The sequence below is a fragment of the Pelobates fuscus genome, chromosome 1, assembly GCF_036172605.1.
Source record: "Pelobates fuscus isolate aPelFus1 chromosome 1, aPelFus1.pri, whole genome shotgun sequence".
Classification (NCBI taxonomy): Eukaryota; Metazoa; Chordata; class Amphibia; order Anura; family Pelobatidae; genus Pelobates; species Pelobates fuscus.
The window spans coordinates 10,895,085-10,916,823 of NC_086317.1; the positions used below are offsets into that span (position 1 = coordinate 10,895,085).

Here is a 21,739-nt window from a genome sequence, read left to right on the forward strand (position 1 = left end):
AGTAACTTTCTGTATTTTAAAGTGTTTTATGTCTTTCTGTAACCATGTGGTTAATGGAGTCTGTCTCTGTGCTGGAGATAATTAGATTACTTCTCCAGCACAGAGAAGGCTCTGTAAAAAACAGTCTGAGCTGGGAAGCTAGGGGTTTTAAAAGATACTTTACTAACTTTTGAACCCCTGGTCTGATCCATGCCATTTTTTAATATGTTGTTCCCCTGAATGGATTGATTGTGGATATGTATTTTTATGTGAATGTGATGTATGGTTTTAGAGTTAGGAAAGTTGTGTAAAAGTATATTTTAAACTGTATGCATAATGGGATTATGTGTCACACTAAGGGGAGGGGATGTGTGGGAGGTAACATCTATGTAATTGGTTCTTTTATGCCTCCCCCTGGGTGTGGCCTGTATGTGTGAGTTGGAAATAAAAGCCAGGCTGGATGAGCCAGTCCTGAGTTCCTGTTTAACCCTCAAAATGAAGTGTCGTCTCGTTCTTGGGGGGAATTGGATTGTAAGCTGACTGCCAGGAGTGTCAGCGGATTGTATGCTTTTCTTGTTCAGCTGTTCCAGTTCGGAGTGTTATCTTGTATCCAGTTCGGGAGTTTGGTGTTCTGCGGTAGCTGTGCCTGTCTCTCAAAAAGGGGATTATCGCCTAAACTGGGTTTTATCCTCTTGTGTGTGAAACGGTCCGTTACAATTATTATCCCATTTTCTCTTTTACCTGTTGTACATTACTATGCTCCAAGCCGGTATTGCCAGATATTGGGGGTGTGTGACTTGTGATAAGGTGGAGGTGGAATTCTATTAGGAGTTTCTACCTTCCTATCCCTTTCATTTACACTACTGGCTTACCTCATTTCTCTGTGCAAACGCTACTCTAAGAAATTGCATTTCATTCGTCTAATATGTAAACATTTCTTTCATATCTCTGCTTCTCAAGCAGTTTTACTCTGAAAGTATTTATATACGGCTACTTTGTAATTCAATGACTACCTTCCAAATAACTCTGTTTGAAAACAATCAATACAAGTGAATTCCTACTCCTCTATTAGAGTGTAACTACTGACTGGAATTTATAGGAGTTACACAGGTGACATCAAACCTAGTTGCATATGACATTAAAAAAGTTAAAAAATACATAAAAAAATACATAAAAAAATACTCGTTACCACTACACCTGGAACAAACTAGAGAAAAAATGATCCCACGCCAAGGTTCAAAATATGCCTTTTGAATTACCTCAGGTTTCGGTATTATATATTTTAATGTATCTTTATTATGCTTGGTAAAATGGAGTTTACCCTCTGTCCTCGGAGATAATTGAGTTACTTCCCAATTATCTCCAGGATAGAGAGGAGGGTCCCAGATTGTGTAAATGGGAGTGTTTCTACCTATAAACCTGTGATTGGTCAATGCTACATTTTGTCCCAGTTTTCCACCAGGTCCCCTAGGGGAGTGTCCACCTGGTGGAAGACCTGCATAAATACCGGGCAGGTAGCCCACATTAAATCAGATCTCTACTGACCCTCAATACGGAGCTTTGTCTCGTACTTGGGGGGGATTTATGTAAGTTTATTGTGCACCTTCATGTATTATCTATATTATGTTTACAAGCTGCTATGCCTATTTTGAGGTTAACCCAATTTTTTCCTATATATAGTATGGGTCTTTTGCATATGCATATTTATCTAGAGCAGTAACTAATGCCCCTACTTGTATTTCACTCCTTTCCCGACAGCACGAATTTCTGTGACGTCGGCTAGGTAGTATCTTTTCTTTTTTCCCTTTCCCTCCCATTACAGCCACTCCCCTCTTGGGAGCGGCTAGCTATTATTAGCAAGAGCGAGCCGCTCGCCGCCCACACGATGACCGGCATGACTACACTACCAATGGAGCATTGCTTCAATCATGCCGGCCACGTGACATTCCATTAGGAGCAGCTTGTTATCATAGCAACAAGCAAGCCGCTTGCCGCCATCTTCCCTTCACTCACGATGACCGGCAAAACTACATTACCCATGGAGCTTAGCTCCAAGTATTGCCAGTCACGTGACGTTTTATTTTTAATATCACACAAATCTTTTAATAAAAGCCTCGTTTTTAACATATAATTATACCACACAGTCCCTATCAGCTTATTTTATTGAAGTGTATAAATATTACTTGATTTAATTTTATTTTATATATGTTTTTAAATATGTGTTTTATATTGGTTGATCCGTTTTTTGGCGTCAATTTCGACTGTCACATACCCTTATAAATACTCTTTCATGCCAGGTATATTGCTATGCTACCATTTTGACAAAGCCTTAATGGTGAAACGCGTTAATGGTTTTAAATTGTGTATTTTAACAATAAAGGTTTTTTAGGTACCGTTTCCACAGGACCAATCTTCATTTTATTGTATTTTATATGCACCTTTTATTTTTACTTCTCCTGGCATTTTTATTGTATCCTGACTCAAGAAATCCTAGGTGGGGATCATTCCACCAGCGCTGTATTGATAGAGCAGTACTCTCTGCTCTTTTCTTTTGAGTATATTTTATTTATATCTATTTTATTTATATTTTACAAACTGAGAGCAATATTGCTGTTTTTTATATTTCGTGGAGCACGACTTAACCAAGGCCAGACTGACGGACAAAGCTCTACAGTATATCCCTTAGCGGGGATTATACCTCTAAACGCCCTTCAACCTAGAGCTGGCCATAGCTCCATCAAATGTGAGTGTATTATCTACCTTTTATCATTTTATCCTTGGATCTACAATCCTTCACTATTGGCAGTCTGTCGTGTTTTTATTCTTGTCTTCACATATACTGATCATCTACAACCCGGACGGACCAACTCTCGAGGACTGTACCTATACTCTATCCAGTTATACTAGTGAGATGTTTTCTTCTATTATAGTTTTCATTATAATGGACATTTTGATCTCCTGGATGAACTTTCTTTTACCTTTTCTGTGAGACTTTTTACCATTTATATAGGCCTACTTGCTGTTGTCTATTCATTAAGACCATTTGGTCTGTTTTTGATTGTTATAGACTACTGCTTCTTTAACTTTTAGCGCAGACCTTACCCCCTTTACTACTTGCATCTCACAATGGTTGATGCATGTGCACGGTACCAACGGACGCGCGTCGTTACCTATGACGTTACGTTCCGAATGGATCGCGCATGCACGGACATCGTTCAAAGCGCGAAGATTGGCATTTAAAAGGAGGAAGACGGCAACAGAAGACAGAAGCTCCTGAGAAAGTTGGTTCCCCGACGAAATGCATAGAGCCCAGCTGTACTTCAATCCTATAAATTTGGTATTAGCAGTTTGAGTTCTGTATATATGTACTTTATTTGTTTGGCACTTTATTTTGAACTATTGGAGGACTATTAACAACATTTGTTGTATAACTAGTTGTGCCTCCATCCCTTGATGCAAAGGGATAGTAAATATCAGTGGCAGGTTGGTTACTTTAAAATACTTCCCTGATTTCCATAGTGCACTTTATATTACCTTATCAGCTGCTTACCATAAGGGTCTGTTCTTAAGCCATTTAAGGCTGTATTTATGTTTCTTGGATTTTTTGTCTTTTTTGTCACTTTATGATTGAATAAATTGTTATTTTTAATATATAAATCTTTGCCTTCTGGCTATAATTGTCTTGAACCAATTAATACATTTGAGACAAGCTGGTATATTTAGTATACACAATGACTGTGGCGCCCTGAATTTAGTAATTGGTTCACCTTTAACAGTGTTGGTTATTTGTATTTATTGGAAGTTGGGAGTGTCTTCTTAAACAGTGGTTTGCCCACATAGCGTGTGTTATTGCTTCTCCTATCTACCTGATTTGTTTTTTTCTTGTTTGATGTGTACTGTAGTCATTGCTTTCTGCATTTGTATCCACTTTTTGTATCACACAGCTTTGTTCCAATGCTGCCGCCCATCCCATGTGTTCCCTATTAAAAGTTAATAAATATATAGGGGTGTATATAAAAATATTTGCCTTGGAGGTTTGCCTTGACGTTGGCAGGCGGGCATTCCTTCCAATGGCCATTGGAGTAACTAAATGACCTCCATTTGTCTAAATATACATACGGATTAAGGGGAGAGCGCAGGTAACTTTTTTCTTTGGTTTTTACTATATATTGGGGCTGTGTACTGTAGTCATTGCTGCCGCCCAGTAGTGATGGGAGTGAGCGCAGGACTTATCGTTTCCAATTTGATTGATTGGAATATTTGACAAAATTGGTATATTCATTAGTTGTAGTCTCAGCTGCATTGTATGCCCAAAGAAGAAAAAAAAACCTAGAAAATTAGAAGAAAACTCTCTTCTTCAAGTTTGTATTAACATGCCTTTCTCTTGTAATGTCCAAGGTTAGTGTCCTGGGATAAGAATAAAGGACCCCGGGGGATAATTAGCTGTCTTCTATCCCAGTTCATATTCTTATTTGTATGAATAATTTGTAAATACATGTGATGTGTGTGCTGTGGTTTTTTAATAAAAGTTGGAACTCAGAAATAGTGATCCTACAAGTTACCAGTAAGAAGCATGTGTCTTGTCTCTTTGCTGAGGTCTTGGTTGGAATCATGCAAATTTAAGTCATGCTAAGGAACCATATTCATTGAAGTGTATTAACAGTGGAACAGGCTAGTTAGTATACTTTGTAACAGCCAGAACATACAACCACAATGTATCCTGGGTTGAAAACTGGGTTGCCGGTGACTCCGCAACCAAGTGGAGCAGAGTTAGCGGTGCAGGTTAGGCACCTACGGACGATAGCATGGGGGTGCCATAACCAATACATCATATGTACATTGACTGCTACTATCAAAATTACTATTTATTGTGTGAGCGTGAGATTTTTTTTTTTACGATACAAGACATTTTATTCTTATGTTAATCCATAGATGCATTATAAAATCACTTCACCTGTGTGAGTTCTCTGATGACTGACAAGCTCTGATTTACTGGCAAAACATTCCCCAAATTTACTACATTAAAGAGGCTTCTCTCCTGTGTGACTTATCTGATGTCTGACAAGACTTTCGTGATCCCTAAAACATTTTCCAAATTCAGAACATGAGAACGGTTTCTCTCCTGTGTGAGTTCTCTGATGTCTAACAAGACTTGAGCGATCCCCAAAACATTTTTCACAGTCAGAACATGAGAATGGTTTCTCTCCTGTGTGAGTTCTCTGATGACTGACAAGTTCTGAATGTTGCCTAAAACATTTTCCACATTCAGAAAATGGGAAGGGTTTCTCTCCTGTGTGAATTCTTTGATGACGGAGAAGATCTGCTTTGGTGACAAAACATTTTCCACATTCAGAACATGAGAATGGTTTCTCTCCTGTGTGAGTTCTCTGATGACTGGCAATCTCTGTTTTGGTGATGAAGCATTTTCCACATTCAGAACATGAGAATGGTTTCTCTCCTGTGTGAGTTCTCTGATGGCGGACAATCTCTGCTTTAGTGATGAAGCCTTTTCCACATTCAGAACATGAGAATGGTTTCGCTCCTGTGTGAGTTCTCTGATGACGGACAAGATCTGCTTTGGTGATGAAGCCTTTTCCACATTCAGAACATGAGAATGGTTTCTCTCCTGTGTGAGTTCTCTGATGTCTAACAAGTTTTGAATGTCGCCCAATGCATTTTCCACATTCAGAACATGAGAATGGTTTCTCTCCTGTGTGAGTTCTCTGATGATGGAGAAGTTCTGCTTTGGTGAAAAAACTTTTTCCACATTCAGAACATGAGAATGGTTTCTCTCCTGTGTGAGTTCTCAGATGACGGACAAGCGCTGAATTTTGGACAAAACATTTTCCACATTCAGAGCATGAGAATGGTTTCTCTCCTGTGTGAGTTCTCTGATGACGGAGAAGTTCTGCTTTGGCGAAAAAACTTTCCACATTCAGAACATGAGAATGGTTTCTCTCCTGTGTGAGTTCTCAGATGACGGACAAGCGCTGAATTTTGGACAAAACATTTTCAACATTCAGAACATGAGAATGGTTTCTCTCCTGTGTGAGTTCTCTGATGACGGACAATGTGGTCTTTGTTAATGAAACATTTTCCACATTCAGAACATGAGAAAGGTTTGGGGTTTATGTTTACTGTCTCATTTGAGAACATATAGGTATCTAAGAAAATGCTTGATTTATTAGAGTTGGACTCCTTGCTTCTGTTATTAAAAGATTTCTTCATAGCTTTGCTTCATGTATTTCTGTTCTTGTCACTTCTCCTGACAAATACACCTAAAAGAAACGTACTGGGAGTTAAAGGAAATTGGTCACAATAAATTGTTTGCAATACTTCGAAAAAATAGACAATATTTGCATAATAGATAAGAAATATGACCATCGGGTGTCATGGTGATTGCGAAGAAATCAAGTATTTTGTGTGCATTCACCCCTTTATTAGGAAAATTGTGTATACTCCTTTTAGTCCATAAAGCCTCACGTATCTGCATTTATGCTAGAGGAACAAATTACAGATTCTGTGTACATCACATGAATTCTAAACACATGCAGCACAAAATTCCACGGTTATCCCCCCCCCCCCCCCACTACCTCTGTCACTTGAAGGCTGTGCCCAGTATCTACTACTCTTTTTATATCACTCCTAGCCTCTACCACTTATACTAGAAGGTTGTGCTATTGAAATTGTAGTAGATACCTGGTTTGACCTGCTGGTGGAAAGGTACTGGGAGTTAAAGAAAATCTACCTTTAAATAATTTTTTGTTTACCATACTTAGAAAAACTGACAATATTGTGTATATATATATATATATATATATATATATATATAGAGTGTACTTTAATTCCCTACATTCCTGCATTATAAAAATTGTTTATACACTTTTTATTTGCCTTACAAAATTACTTTTAGTCCATACAGCATAACTTACCTACTGTGACACTGTTACCTCCTGTTAATGATTGGTTAAATAAATCTGTTAATGGTTTTGCTAGTACACTACTAAGCTCTTTTAATAACTTTGGGTGTATTCCATCAGGTCCCATTGACTTATTTGTCTTTACTTTTGACAGTTGAAATAGAACCTCTTCCTCTGTAAACTCATGTGTAATAAATGACTCATTTATCCCTTTTCTTAACTGAGGGGTGTAATTTGTGTAAAATGGAGGGAAGAGATGGAGGCATTTTTTATTTAAATTTTATATTTATTTAATATGAATGTTTTATTTATGTTTATTTTTGTCTCCCCTCCCTGCTTGTTACCTGGCATGGGAGGGGGGCTATGGCATTCCCTGGTGGTCCAGTAGCTTGTACTGAGCAGTGTTGGGCCCGCAGGTAGCCCTTACTTACCTTCCGCTCCCTGTGTAAATCTCACGGCCTGCATGCCGCGGGGAGACTTGCCCTGGTAACCCTTGGCAATGCTCTGACGGCCGCAGGACTCGCGAGATTTACACTGGGGAGCGGAAGGGAGCTGCTGCAAAGGTAAGTAAGCGATACCTGCGGGCGGCCCCAGGACCGCCGGGCTTGTAATGGGTCCGACGGTCCTGGTATGTATTATCGGTATCTATATTGGCCGATACCGATATTGCTGAAAATACCGAAATATCGGCCGATAATCGGTCGATCCCTAATCAGTGTATAGATACACCGTATTATTATACAGAGTGACATGTTTATTGAGTATCTATACACTGATAATAAACATGTCGCTCTGTATAACTATACTGAGTATCTATACCCTGATAATAAACATGTCGCTCTGTATAATAATACTGAGTATCTATGCACTGAGTATAAACATGTCACTCTGTATAATAATACGGAGTATCTATACACTGATAATAAAGATGTCGCTCTGTATAATGATACTGAGTATCTATACGCTGATAATAAACATGTCGCTCTGTATAATAATACTGAGTATCTATCTTCCCCTGATAATAAACATGTTGCTCTGTATAATAATACTGAGTATCTATACGCTGATAATAAACATGTCGCTCTGTATAATAATCCTGAGTATCTATACACTGATAATAATCATGTCGCTCTGTATAATGATACGGAGTATCTATACGCTGATAATAAACATGTCGCTCTGTATAATAATACTGAGTATCTATACACTGATAATAAACATGTCGCTCTGTATAATAATACTGAGTATCTATCTGTAGCGAAAGCCACTTCGCCACTGTGGTTTGGAGGGGGCTGCTTGCCCGCCTCTTACCCTGTGACTACGGTCCCTGGGCAATTTGGCCCTTTATGCACGGTATTTGGGCATACTGTGGGTTATTGGGCTGCCCCAGGATTATGGGCCCTCTCATCAGCCCATACGAAACTTAAACCCCATGGCGTTTGAACTGTGTTTGTGGCATCTAAACGCTGTTTGGATATGTTGAGCGCTCAGATCCAAGCCATCTGGGGATGGGTTGAATGTGGGGGTTCTGTTTGGTATAACAGGAGTTATGTATTTTTATGTCTTTTGGTGGTTGCTGGTAACATGTGCTTAATGGAGGCTGTGTTTGTCCCTGGATATAATTAAATCAGCTTCTCCATTGTCTCCAGGATAGAGGATTCTGGGGAACTAGTTTGAGCTTCTAAAAACCATGCTTCCAGAAGGTCAAATGCACATTTGTACTAACTTGTGAACCCCTGGTCCAATTCGTATGATTTTTGAGTATGTTGTTCCCCCGAATGGATTGATTGTGTATATGTATTTTTATGCGAATGTGATGTATATTTTGGGAGTTATGAATGTTGTGTAAAAACTGTATTTTCCCTACCTAGGATAATTGTATTTTCCTGTGTGTACAGATAATTAGTTTACAGGTAGAGGGGAGGGCTATGTGTGGGATGTAACTATTGTGTGATTGGTTAATGTACGTTACTGTGTGTGTCCCTCCCCTTCATGGGAGCACCTAATAAAAAGGGCTGCAAGCTAGCAGCCAGAGAGTTCTATTTTTACCCTCAACTTGAGTCCTGTCTCTTATTGGGGGAATCTGCTACAAGGGATTGCTATGCTAGGCATATTCCCTTGCTATAATCACTGAGCTCTTGTAAGAGCTTGTTCCTGCTTCGTTCTGAAGGGAGATAGCTGCAGCCTGCGGTGCTTATGGTGTCTGGTGGAGTGCTTGGAGTCCTCTGGAAGCGCTAGGAGCATCTTTCAACGGAGGTACCCAGTCGGGGTGCCAGTGGATCCGTTACACTATCTTCCCCTGATAATAAACATGTCGCTCTGTATAATAATACTGAGTATCTATACGCTGATAATAAACATGTCGCTCTGTATAATAATACTGAGTATCTATACACTGATAATAAACATGTTGCTCTGTATAATAATACTGAGTATCTATATGCTGATAATAAACATGACGCTCTGTATAATGATACGGAGTATCCAGGGCCGGCCTTAGGGGTGTGCGAGGTGTGCGGCCGCACAGGGCGCCATGTAGCAGGGGGCGCCGTGCGGCCGCACAGCCGGCCGGGATTTAAAAAAAAATATATATATTTTTTTTTTTTTAAATTTGCAGCGGGGGCGGAGCTTACCGTGCGGCGGGGGCGGAGCTAAAAGCGCCGGAAAACTGCTGCAGGGGAAGCAGGAAGGAGTCCCTGCTTCCCCACCAAACAGTCACCAGGAGCTGCACTGCCTCCACAATGAACTCCACAGGTAACTGTGGGATTATCAGGTGAGTGTGACTCTCTGCCTGTGTGTATTACTGTCTGTGTGTATGACTGTCTGCCTCTGTGTGTCTGTGTGTATGACTGTCTGCCTGTGTGTGTGTGTGTGTGTGTGTGTGTATGACAGTCTGCCTGTGTGTGTCTATGTGTGTGTGTGTGTGTATGACTGTCTGTGTCTGTGTGTGTGTATGACTGTCTGCCTGTGTGTGTGTGTGTGTGTGTATGACTGTCTGCCTGTGTGTGCCTGTGTGTGTGTGTGTGTGTGTGTGTATGACTGTCTGCCTGTGTGTGTCTGTGTGTGTGTGTATGACTGTCTGCCTGTGTGTGTTTGTGTGTGTGTGTATGACTGTGTGTGTGTGTATTACTGTCTGCCTCTGTGTGTGTCTGTGTGTATTACTTTCTGTGTCTGTGTGTATGACTGACTGTCTGCCTGTGTGTGTCTGTGTGTGTGTGTATGACTGCCACTGTGTGTCTGTGTGTATTACTGTCTGCCTCTGTGTGTGTGTCTGTGTGTATTACTGTCTGCCTCTGTGTGTGTGATTGTGTGTATGACTGCTTCTGTGTGTATGACTGCTTCTGTGTGTATGGCTGTCTGCCTGTGTGTGTCTGTGTGTATGACTGTCTGCGTGTTTGTCTGTGTGTATGACTGTCTTCGTGTGTGTGTGTATGACTGTCTGCCTCTGTGTGTATTACTGTCTGTGTCTGTGTGTATGACTGACTATCTGCCTGTGTGTGTGTGTGTGAGACTGTCTGCCTTTGTGTGTCTGTGTGTGTGTGTATGACTGTCTTCCTGTGTGTGTGTATGGCCGTCTGACTCTGTGTGTGTGTGTGTGTGTGTGTGTCACATACAACCAATACACGCATATCACACACTGCACACTGTTAATACACCCATTACAAATTTCACACATAGCATACATATCACACACCGTCATCACACCTACTATCACATACACAGACAACACAAACATTACAGCATACATGGATGACGGGGGGGGGCGCTGTGAAGATTTTTCGCACAGGGCGTCTAAATGCCTAAGGCCGGCCCTGGGAGTATCTATACGCTGATAATAATCATGTCGCTCTGTATAATGATACTGAGTATCTATACGCTGATAATAAACATGTCGCTCTGTATAATAATACTGAGTATCTATCTTCCCCTGATAATAAACATGTCGCTCTGTATAATGATATCGAGTACCTGTTATGTTTGATGATAGCTGACTTACAATAACATACCGTCTATTAATCAGCCAGGATTTATTGATCACAAGTCACATAGTATGCTCGATCCCTTTGTTGATATACACATTCCTGCTGTAACATACACCCAACATGGCCGAACTACATGCACACACTAGGAAGAGAGCAAATCAAGGGGGTGTATCCATCCCAGCATGCCTTGCACACTTCCTACAGGAGCTGGTTAGGGACAAACTGTGCATTGTGCAAAGCTCCCCTAGAGGCAACTGCTGGTATACACCACAGTATCCACATACTAATGTAGTCACTAGTCTGTTTACACTGATAATAAACATGTCACTCTGTATAATAATACTGAGTATCTATACACTGATAATAAACATGTCGCTCTGTATAATAATACTGAGTATCTATACACTGATAATAAACATGTCGCTCTGTATAATAATCCTAAGTATCTATACACTGATAATAAACATGTCGCTCTGTATAATGATATTGAGTATCTATACGCTGATAATAAACATGTCGCTCTGTATAATAATCGTGAGTATCTATACACTGATAATAATCATGTCGCTCTGTATAATGATACTGAGTATCTATACACTGATTATAAACATGTCGCTCTGTATAATAATACGGAGTATCTATAGGCTGATAATAAACATGTTGCTCTGTATAATAATACTGAGTATCTATACACTGATAATAAACATGTCGCTCTGTATAATGATATTGAGTATCTATACGCTGATAATAAACATGTCGCTCTGTATAATAATACTGAGTATCTATACACTGATAATAAACATGTCGCTCTGTATAATAATCCTGAGTATCTATACGCTGATAATAAACATGTCGCTCTGTATAATGATACTGAGTATCTACACGCTGATAATAAACATGTCGCTCTGTATAATGATACTGAGTATCTATCTTCCCCTGATAATAAACATGTCGCTCTGTATAATAATATTGAGTATCTATACGCTGATAATAAACATGTTGCTCTGTATAATAATACTGAGTATCTATACGCTGATAATAAACATGACACACTGTATAATGATACTGAGTATCTATACACTGATAATAAACATGTCGCTCTGTATAATAATAATACTGAGTATCTATCTTCCCCTGATAATAAACATGTCATCTGTATAATAATATTGAGTATCTATACACTGATAATAAACATGTCGCTCTGTATAATAATACTGAGTGTGGCGAAACCAACCTCGCCACTGGGTCCTGGAGAAGCCTGTTTGCTAGCCTCCTACCTGCTGACTATGGCCCCTGGGTTATTTGGGGCATATTGTACTTTATATTGCTGCTACTGGCCCTTTTAAAATCATCGATGGACATATTGGGACTTTTTGGGATTGTGGCGAAACCGACCTCGCCACGTGTCCTTGGAGGGGGCTGCTTGCCCGCCTCTTGCCTTTGGACTATGGACCAGACTTTATGGGAATGTGATACCCCAGATAGCTATACCATGGAGCCTATTCATATAATGAAAGACTATGGGAAAGACTTTAGCTCCATGGCAATTGTACTGTGTGAGTAGGATCTGCGCGCTATTCGGTAGTTTTGTGCGCGCAGATCCCAGCTATCTGGGGATAGGTGAAATGTCTGTGTGTTATGTGTAAAAGGTGAATTTATGTATTTTAAAGTGTTTTACTGTCTTTGTGTCCCCATGTGCTTAATGGAGTCTGTCTCTGTGCTGGGAGATAATTGAATTACTTCTCCAGCACAGAGAAGGCCCTGTAAACCTGGAAAGCTTTTTAAAAGATACTTTACTAACTTTTGAACCCCTGGTCTGATCCATGCCATTTTTTTAATATGTTGTTCCCCTGAATGGATTGATTGTGGATATGTATTTTTATGTGAATGTGATGTATGGTTTTGAAGTTACAGATATTGTGTAAAAGTTATGTTTTAAACTGTATAATAAGTGGATTATCTCTCAGGCTAAGGGGAGGGGATGTGTTGGTTGTACCATATCTCGGATTGGTTATTTTATGCCTCCCCCTGGGTGTGGCCTGTATGTGTGAGATGGAAATAAAAGCCAGGCTGGATGAGCCAGTCCAGAGTTCCTGTTTTACCCTCAAAGTGATGTGTCGTCTCATTATTGGGGGGAAGGATTTATTGCATGCTGTTCCAGTTGACTGCTAGGAGTACAAGCCTATTCATATGGTTCCTATTCAATGGTCTACAGCATTCATATGCTTGGGAGAATTTAAAGGTTTCTCGGATTCGGTGATTGTGGTGTCTGCCAGAGTGCTTGGAGTCCTCAGGAAGCGCTAAGAGCATCCATTAACGGAGGTACCAAGTCGGGGTGCCAGGCGATCCGTTACACTGAGTATCTATACACTGATAATAAACGTGTCGCTCTGTATAATAATACTGAGTATCTATACGCTGATAATAAACATGTCGCTCTGTATAATAATACTGAGTATCTATACACTGATAATAAACATGTCGCTCTGTATAATGATATTGAGTATCTATACGCTGATAATAAACATGTCGCTCTGTATAATAATACTGAGTATCTATACACTGATAATAAACGTGTCGCTCTGTATAATAATACTGAGTATCTATACGCTGATAATAAACGTGTCGCTCTGTATAATAATACTGAGTATCTATACGCTGATAATAAACATGTCGCTCTGTATAATAATACTGAGTATCTATACACTGATAATAAACATGTCGCTCTGTATAATGATATTGAGTATCTATACGCTGATAATAAACATGTCGCTCTGTATAATAATACTGAGTATCTATACACTGATAATAAACATGTCGCTCTGTATAATGATATTGAGTATCTATACGCTGATAATAAACATGTCGCTCTGTATAATAATATTGAGTATCTATACACTGATAATAAACATGTCGCTCTGTATAATGATTTTGAGTATCTATACGCTGATAATAAACATGTCGCTCTGTATAATAATACTGAGTATCTATACACTGATAAACATGTCGCTCTGTATAATAATACTGAGTATCTATACACTGATAATAAACATGTCGCTCTGTATAACTATACTGAGTATCTATACATTGATAATAAACATGTCGCTCTGTATAATACTGAGTATCTATACATTGATAATAAACATGTCGCTCTGTATCATAATACTGAGTATCTATACTGTTACGGTTGCCTCCAGGCTGGCTGGAAGTTGGACCGTAGAAATGGATGCTCCTAGCGCTTACCAAAGGACCATCAGCACCGCAGCCACCATAAGCACTGCAGACTCCACGAACCACCGCTGCTGGGCTGGTATCTCGCCGTCTGCTCTGCGCCCTGGACCTACGACCAGGCTCCAGGTTCCAATAGGCGAACCTCTTCCTTCTGTCGAGCAAAGCAGGATCAGGAACCAGAGCTCTTACAAGAGCTCAGTAGCTAAGGGAGTATGAAGAGCATAGCAATCCCTGTAGTGATTATAGCTGTCCCCTACAAACATGAGTCGAGGCTGCAAGTTAGAGGGTCAGAAGAGGTCTGAGGTCTGGAACACCCAGCCTGGCTTTTATTGAGGTTACATGCAAATAGGACACTCCCAGGGGGAGGCATAAAATCACCAATCACACATCTGGTGCAGCCCACACATTCCCTCCCCTCAGATAAACAGTTAAACCAATTATTACATACAGTAAAAATACAGTTTTTACACACACACTGTAACTTTAAAACCATACATCCAATTTCAATAAAAGTTGCATATTCCGACTCAGCATACATCAAACATAAACGCTTCCAAAAATCAGCCAAATCCCTCCAGTGGATCAAAAGTTAGCTGGAAGTCCTTTATGACCGACCGCAAGCACAATTTCCTGCCCAAAACAGTTCCATAGATTTGGGCTGTGCGGCCGGTCAATTTCATGCGGAAAAACGACTAAGTCCCATTTCGAACGGGACTTAGTCTCTGGAGCTGCAAGTTCAGTATGGGAGAAGGTAAGGGTCAGCGGTGTTCGGCAGAATGTGTAGCCGATTTTAGTTCCACAGAATCTTTAGCATACACCGCTGACCGCATTCGAGGAAACCAAGATGGCCGCCGCCACGTGCAATTAACCGGCAGTAACCTCACAGCCTGGGAGGTAAATTGCCTGCACACTTTAGCTTCTGGGTGGTCCGCCTGTGTGGTACTTGGTTCAGTAAGCCCTATTTACTGAACCAAGTGGGGGAAAGCCAGGAACAAGTTATTTTAAAGGTCTGGGGACATAGTCTTAAAGGGGCATTGTTCAGCAAAGTCACAATATGTCCCCAGACGCTTCTTAAAGGGCCATACACACCAATAAAAGTTAATACATTTTCAGGGGCACAATCTTCCAGGGGCCATAGTCATGAGGCAGGAGGCTGGCAAATAGGCTTCTCCACAATCCAGGGAAGCAGGGCAATTTTTCATTTAAAGGGCCAGTTACAAATAGCCATTTGTAACATATACACTGATAATAAACATGTTGCTCTGTATAATGATACTGAGTATCTATACACTGATAATAAACATGTTGCTCTGTATAATAATACCAAGTATCTATACACTGATAATAAAGATGACGCTCTGTATAATACCAAGTATCTATACACTGATAATAAAAATGTCGCTCTGTATAATGATACTGAGTATCTATACACTGATAACAAACATGACGCTCTGTATAATAATACCAAGTATCTATACACTGATAATAAACATGACGCTCTGTATAATAATACCAAGTATCTATACACTGATAATAAACATGACGCTCTGTATAATACCAAGTATCTATACACTGATAATAAACATGTCGCTCTGTATAATGATACTGAGTATCTATACACTGATAATAAATATGTTGCTCTGTATAATTATACTGAGTTTCTATACACTGATAAACATGACGCTCTGTATAATAATTCTGAGTATCTATACACTGATAATAAACATGTCGCTCTGTATAATAATCCTGAGTATCTATACACTGATAATAAACATGACGCTCTTGTAACGGACCGTTTCACTTACAAGAGGATAAAAACCATTTAGGCGATAATCCCCTTTTCCATAGACCAGCAGCTACTGCAAGCACCAATCTCCCGAACTGCAAACTGTACGAATCTTCCAACTCCCGAACTGGAAACACACGAACCCTGGAATCAGCCGAACAGGAAAAGCATACAATCTGCTTACACTCCTGGCAGTCAGCATACAATCCAATTCCCACAAAAACAAGACGACACATCGGTTTGAGGGTCAAGCAGAATCTGAGGTGCTGGCACACCCAGCCTGGTTTTTATTGCAGTTTTTACAAATACAGGTCCGCCCACAGGGAGGTATAAAACAACCACTCACACATCAGTTACATCCCACATATTCCCTCCCCTTAGAGAGCCCAGTCTCCTTTCCCCAGCAGCAGGACACTGCATTGGGAGGAGAGACAGTCGGTCTCCCTCCACAAAGACTGAAAGGATGCGTGGGAGAGGAGATTGTTACCACCTCTCCCCAGCGGCAGAGTGTTCTAATGGGAGAGGAGCTGGTTACCACCTCTCCCCAGCGGCAGCTTAATGTACCAGGGGGAGACTGTAAGCCCCACAACTGTGCAGATGGGACTGTGGTCTCTGCACCTACAGCACAGGGGGTAAGGACAGTCAGTCCTGTCCCCCAGCAACAAGGCTGCTTAGCCAAAGGGGAGACAGTCGGTCTCCCCCTCCAACAGCGGAGCTATGTATCCAAAGGGGAGACAGTCGGTCTCCAGCAGCAGAGCTGTGCAGCTAAAGAGGAGACAGTCGGTCTCCAGCAACCAGGCTCCAACCAGACTACTCCCGTGGTAGTGCTGGCACCAGGACAGAGTACCGCTGGTCTCTGCCCCCTCAGCAACCCACCAAGGCAGCCTACCAGTCCCCCACACAGCCGTGGTAAGGCACCTGGACATGGACAAGATTCTCCCTTACCCAGGTGTAGTAACCATTTATTGCGGGTGGGCTGTACTGCTGTTTCTGTCTTGTGGGTGGGCTGCTGGACTAACAAGGGCACTGACCGGCAAGAGGTCAGGTACCCTGTTAGTCTGTTTGGAAAAGGGGAGAAATGTGGCGAAACCAACCTCGCCACTGGGCCCTGGAGAAGCCTGTTTGCTAGCCTCCTACCTGCTGACTATGGCCCCTGGGTTATTTGGGGCATATTGTACTTGATATTGCTGCTACTGGCCCTTTTAAAATCATCGATGGACATATTGGGACTTTTTGGGATTGTGGCGAAACCGACCTCGCCACGTGTCCTTGGAGGGGGCTGATTGCCCGCCTCTTGCCTTTGGATTATGGACCAGACTTTATGGGAATGTGATACCCCAGATAGCTATACCATGGAGCCTATTCATATAATGAAAGACTATGGGAAAGACTTTAGCTCCATGGCAATTGTACTGTGTGAGTAGGATCTGCGCGCTATTCGGTAGTTTTGTGCGCGCAGATCCCAGCTATCTAGGGATAGGTGAAATGTCTGTGTGTTATGTGTAAAAGGTGAATTTATGTATTTTAAAGTGTTTTACTGTCTTTGTGTCCCCATGTGCTTAATGGAGTCTGTCTCTGTGCTGGGAGATAATTGAATTACTTCTCCAGCACAGAGAAGGCCCTGTAAACCTGGAAAGCTTTTTAAAAGATACTTTACTAACTTTTGAACCCCTGGTCTGATCCATGCCATTTTTTTAATATGTTGTTCCCCTGAATGGATTGATTGTGGATATGTATTTTTATGTGAATGTGATGTATGGTTTTGAAGTTACAGATATTGTGTAAAAGTTATGTTTTAAACTGTATAATAAGTGGATTATCTCTCAGGCTAAGGGGAGGGGATGTGTTGGTTGTACCATATCTCGGATTGGTTATTTTATGCCTCCCCCTGGGTGTGGCCTGTATGTGTGAGATGGAAATAAAAGCCAGGCTGGATGAGCCAGTCCAGAGTTCCTGTTTTACCCTCAAAGTGATGTGTCGTCTCATTATTGGGGGGAAGGATTTATTGCATGCTGTTCCAGTTGACTGCTAGGAGTGTAAGCCTATTCGTATGGTTCCTATTCAATGGTCTACAGCATTCATATGCTTGGGAGAATTTAAAGGTTTCTCGGATTCGGTGATTGTGGTGTCTGCCAGAGTGCTTGGAGTCCTCAGGAAGCGCTAAGAGCATCCATTAACGGAGGTACCAAGTCGGGGTGCCAGGCGATCCGTTACACTGAGTATCTATACACTGATAATAAACGTGTCGCTCTGTATAATAATACTGAGTATCTATACGCTGATAATAAACATGTCGCTCTGTATAATAATACTGAGTATCTATACACTGATAATAAACATGTCGCTCTGTATAATGATATTGAGTATCTATACGCTGATAATAAACATGTCGCTCTGTATAATAATACTGAGTATCTATACACTGATAATAAACATGTCGCTCTGTATAATAATACTAAGTATCTATACACTGATAATAAACATGTCGCTCTGTATAATGATATTGAGTATCTATACGCTGATAATAAACATGTCGCTCTGTATAATAATACTGAGTATCTATACGCTGATAATAAACATGTCGCTCTGTATAATAATCGTGAGTATCTATACACTGATAATAATCATGTCGCTCTGTATAATGATACTGAGTATCTATACGCTGATAATAAACATGCGCTCTGTATAATGATACTGAGTATCTATACACTGATAATAAACATGTCGCTCTGTATAATAATACTGAGTATCTATACGCTGACAATAAACATGTCGCTCTGTATAATAATACTGAGTATCCATACGCTGATAATAAACATGTCGCTCTGAATAATAATACTGAGTATCTACACGCTGATAATAAACATGTCGCTCTGTATAATGATACTGAGTATCTATACACTGATAATAAACATGTCGCTCTGTATAATAATACTGAGTATCTATCTTCCCCTGATAATAAACATGTCGCTCTGTATAATAATATTGAGTATCTATACGCTGATAATAAACATGTTGCTCTGTATAATAATACTGAGTATCCGTACGCTGATAATAAACATGACACATTGTATAATGATACTGAGTATCTATACACTGATAATAATCATGTCGCTCTGTATAATGATACTGAGTATCTATACACTGATAATAAACATGTCGCTCTGTATAATAATAATACTGAGTATCTATCTTCCCCTGATAATAAACATGTCGCTCTGTATAAAATGACTGAGTATCTATACGCTGATAATAAACATGTCGCTCTGTATAATGATACTGAGTATCTATATGCTGATAATAAACATGTCGCTCTGTATAATAATACTGAGTATCTATACACTGATAATAAACATGTCACTCTGTATAACTATACTGAGTATCTATACACTTATAATAAACATGTTGCTCTGTATAATGATACTGAGTATCTATACACTGATAATTAACATGTCGCTCTGTATAATATTGAGTATCTATACGCTGATATTAAACATGTCGCTCTGTATAATAATACTGAGTATCTATACACTGATAATAAACATGTCACTCTGTATAACTATACTGAGTATCTATACACTAATAATAAACATGTTGCTCTGTATAATGATACTGAGTATCTATACACTGATAATTAACATTTTGCTCTGTATAATACTGAGTATCTATACACTGATAATAAACATGTCGCTCTGTATAATAATACGGAGTATCTATAGGCTGATAATAAACATGTTGCTCTGTATAATAATACTGAGTATCTATACACTGATAATAAACATGTCGCTCTGTATAATGATATTGAGTATCTATACGCTGATAATAAACATGTCGCTCTGTATAATAATACTGAGTATTTATACACTGATAATAAACATGTCGCTCTGTATAATAATATTGAGTATCTATACACTGATAATAAACGTCGCTCTGTATAATGATATTGAGTATCTATACGCTGATAATAAACATGTCGCTCTGTATAATAATACTGAGTATCTATACACTGATAAACATGTCGCTCTGTATAATACTGAGTATCTATACACTGATAATAAACATGTCGCTCTGTATAACTATACTGAGTATCTATACATTGATAATAAACATGTCGCTCTGTATAATACTGAGTATCTATACATTGATAATAAACATGTCGCTCTGTATCATAATACTGAGTATCTATACTGTTACGGTTGCCTCCAGGCTGGCTGGAAGTTGGACCGTAGAAATGGATGCTCCTAGCGCTTACCAAAGGACCATCAGCACCGCAGCCACCATAAGCACTGCAGACTCCACGAACCACCGCTGCTGGGCTGGTATCTCGCCGTCTGCTCTGCGCCCTGGACCTACGACCAGGCTCCAGGTTCCAATAGGCGAACCTCTTCCTTCTGTCGAGCGAAGCAGGATCAGGAACCAGAGCTCTTACAAGAGCTCAGTAGCTAAGGGAGTATGAAGAGCATAGCAATCCCTGTAGTGATTATAGCTGTCCCCTACAAACATGAGTCGAGGCTGCAAGTTAGAGGGTCAGAAGAGGTCTGAGGTCTGGAACACCCAGCCTGGCTTTTATTGAGGTTACATGCAAATAGGACACTCCCAGGGGGAGGCATAAAATCACCAATCACACATCTGGTGCAGCCCACACATTCCCTCCCCTCAGATAAACAGTTAAACCAATTATTACATACAGTAAAAATACAGTTTTTACACACACACTGTAACTTTAAAACCATACATCCAATTTCAATAAAAGTTGCATATTCCGACTCAGCATACATCAAACATAAACGCTTCCAAAAATCAGCCAAATCCCTCCAGTGGATCAAAAGTTAGCTGGAAGTCCTTTATGACCGACCGCAAGCACAATTTCCTGCCCAAAACAGTTCCATAGATTTGGGCTGTGCGGCCGGTCAATTTCATGCGGAAAAACGACTAAGTCCCATTTCGAACGGGACTTAGTCTCTGGAGCTGCAAGTTCAGTATGGGAGAAGGTAAGGGTCAGCGGTGTTCGGCAGAATGTGTAGCCGATTTTAGTTCCACAGAATCTTTAGCATACACCGCTGACCGCATTCGAGGAAACCAAGATGGCCGCCGCCACGTGCAATTAACCGGCAGTAACCTCACAGCCTGGGAGGTAAATTGCCTGCACACTTTAGCTTCTGGGTGGTCCGCCTGTGTGGTACTTGGTTCAGTAAGCCCTATTTACTGAACCAAGTGGGGGAAAGCCAGGAACAAGTTATTTTAAAGGTCTGGGGACATAGTCTTAAAGGGGCATTGTTCAGCAAAGTCACAATATGTCCCCAGACGCTTCTTAAAGGGCCATACACACCAATAAAAGTTAATACATTTTCAGGGGCACAATCTTCCAGGGGCCATAGTCATGAGGCAGGAGGCTGGCAAATAGGCTTCTCCACAATCCAGGGAAGCAGGGCAATTTTTCATTTAAAGGGCCAGTTACAAATAGCCATTTGTAACATATACACTGATAATAAACATGTTGCTCTGTATAATGATACTGAGTATCTATACACTGATAATAAACATGTCGCTCTGTATAATGATACTGAGTATCTATACACTGATAATAAACATGTTGCTCTGTATAATTATACTGAGTATCTATATACTGATAATAAACATGACGCTCTGTATAATAATACCAAGTATCTATACACTGATAATAAAGATGACGCTCTGTATAATACCAAGTATCTATACACTGATAATAAAAATGTCGCTCTGTATAATGATACTGAGTATCTATACACTGATAACAAACATGACGCTCTGTATAATAATACCAAGTATCTATACACTGATAATAAACATGTCGCTCTGTA

The 21,739-nt window shown here is 40.3% G+C and overlaps 1 pseudogene; it reads right to left on the bottom strand.

Moving 5' to 3' along the window:
• Positions 1 to 4,931: 4,931 nt before the first annotated feature.
• On the bottom strand, positions 4,932 to 10,941 carry LOC134601716 (oocyte zinc finger protein XlCOF6.1-like; annotated as a pseudogene).
• Positions 10,942 to 21,739: the final 10,798 nt, after the last annotated feature.